Source organism: Sinocyclocheilus rhinocerous, unplaced genomic scaffold (genome assembly GCF_001515625.1).
Source record: "Sinocyclocheilus rhinocerous isolate Xijiao unplaced genomic scaffold, SAMN03320098_v1.1 scaffold444, whole genome shotgun sequence".
In the NCBI taxonomy this organism is placed as follows: domain Eukaryota; kingdom Metazoa; phylum Chordata; class Actinopteri; order Cypriniformes; family Cyprinidae; genus Sinocyclocheilus; species Sinocyclocheilus rhinocerous.
In genome coordinates, this window is record NW_015645540.1 from 347,633 (window position 1) to 350,179 (window position 2,547).

A 2,547-nucleotide genomic window follows, 5' to 3' on the forward strand; every position below is an offset into this window, starting at 1 on the left:
AACTCAGATAAACCATATATTGTCGTAGTCTTGTGTTTATTAGTCACGTTGAATCAATGAAAGCAGTTAAATCTTCTGTTTATTCAGCAACCGCTATAGGGATTTCCTGGATTTCTTCTGCGGGCGTATTTGGAGTTTCAGCGCGAGAGCGCCCTCTGGCCTTCGGATAGAGATTTACTACTGATCACAGAACCGTGGTTCAGTGAAAGATACGCATGACAATTGCAGCTTCTGCTTAATCGCGATTTATCACCTTTGCGATTTAATTTCGATTAATCATGCAGCCCTACTCACTCTTGAGCTTGTAAAACTGACAAGCTACGTAAAATCATGTTCATAATTGCAGACAATATAATCACGCGATTATGAAATAGAAGAAATCGTTCTGCGATTATGAAAGATGTTTGCGTAGCTTCTCCGTGAACTACGGCTCTGTGTAGTAAATGCTGTTCCATCTGAAAGCACATGAAAATACCACATTTAATAAAATGTTTTTCCTACATCATCACTTCATAACAGTAGTCGAGAATGAAAGCAGTTAAATCTTCTGTTTATTCAGCAACCGCTATAGGGATTTCCTGGATTTCTTCTGCGGGCGTATTTGGAGTTTCAGCGCGAGAGCGCCCTCTGGCCTTCGGATAGAGATTTACTACTGATCACAGAACCGTGGTTCAGTGAAAGATACGCATGACAATTGCAGCTTCTGCTTAATCGCGATTTATCACCTTTGCGATTTAATTTCGATTAATCATGCAGCCCTACTCACTCTTGAGCTTGTAATTCAACTGTAGAGTTGATTCCTAAATCTATAACACTCACTTAATCGGTTCCAAAACATAGTGAGCTATGGATGCACAGTGTTTCCCACAGACTTACACTTTATGTGTGGCGGCACTTCCACCGGGGGAAGCAGGCTATATAAAACAGCAGACGGGATTATTGAAAATGCACATTCATTCTCTGCCAGCAGGAGGCGCTTTTGGAGCGGCAGAAATAGCGGTTCCCCCAGTAACGGCTGTAATCAAAGCAGCGCTCCGCTCATAAACGCTCCTTCATCAGGCATATTAGGAAAGATTAAATGAAAATGACATTGAAACTTTTCTAAAGACAGTCAGTTCCCTTCAAAGATACATTCATATAAAAACACCCGCGCCGCGTTTTGACTTTGAAATGTACAGAGCTCATGTTTATTCAACGAAGTCAAAGCATTTTAGAAAAACTATTTGTGGCGGTCATTGTTGATATTGTGGCGGGCCGCCACAAATAAATCAATGTATGGGAAACACTGATGCAGCATTTTACAGTAGTAAAACTGTAGGTATTATAAAATAGCTACTATGTTTAGTAGTGCTTGTGGGACTGTGATCACATTCTCTGCTCTGTATGAGTGTAGCGACTCGTTAACTCCAGTGAATATTCCCTGTCTCCCTTATGAATCAGTTGTGCTTTTTTTATTGACTGCTGTGTGTCATCATTATGCTACAGACTAGCTGCTCTCATGCCTTCATTCACTTGAGCTTTATGTGCATGTCTGTGCAGTTTAATCGCATTTAAATTGGTATGTGGGAGATGGTATTGCAACTAAGCCACTTAAAATGTCTGAATTTCAGTGTTTGCAGTTTGCACCCTTTTCATGCTGCAGGAGGTGTGTGTGTGTGTGCCTCCATCTGTGCATGCATTTCTCAGCATTCCCATCCTGTTTGTCCTCTGCTGTCACAGCTGGAATGTCTGCCTCGTGACTGTTTGCATTACGTAAAGATTAAATGCACACGTATGTAAAAAATAAGGCTTGTGCTTATGCTCACATACTGACTGTTAACTATACACTTTAGATCGTAATCCATAATTCCAGTTTTTAGATTAATCCGGTTTGAGATTATTTATGTAAAATCCTCACGTGAAGGTCACGTTATTTCATTCAGATGGCCAAATTAAGCCATGCACCAAAATACAGCATTGTACTCGCACAGGATTGGCAGATATTTAGACCGTGATCTGATTGGGTGTCAGTCAAATGTGGAAGAACGCTGATTGGTTGTTGCTTTGAAGAGGTGGGAGGAAGCAGGTGTTTATAAGCATCTCATCAGGAAACATTGAGACCTTAAAATTTACCCTTGTTATGTGCGTGCAAGAATTATGTAACCTAGATTAAAGCAAAGGGGAAAAAAAACTCCCTACATTAAATCCTACATTGGATATTTTCATTTGAATAATTTTTTTTCCAAGTGTGTTTCAGCATTTGCCCTAATAAAATAAACCTGGTAGCTAATACAGGACGTGTAATTTGATGAGCATAACGTACTTTTGCCACATCACACCATTTAGCTTTGTTTTTTTTGGTTTTGTTTTTTGTTAGAAACTGTAATAAGTGGGATAATGTACAATCAGCCCTAACCCTTCCCAAAATATTCATGTAAATAACATAACCATAGGAATGTTTTTTTGTTTGTTTTTTGGGGGGTTGGTTTGAAACATTGTAGCAAGGGAAATAATGTATGGTATTAATGTAAATAACCATAGAAATATATATATATATATATATATATA

The 2,547-nt window shown here is 38.9% G+C and overlaps 1 protein-coding gene across 1 annotated transcript in view; it reads left to right on the forward strand.

Moving 5' to 3' along the window:
• LOC107706334 (solute carrier family 25 member 36-A-like) overlaps window positions 1-2,547 on the forward strand; it is a 26,082-nt gene that overhangs the window by 14,130 nt on the left and 9,405 nt on the right. The window lies entirely within an intron of this gene.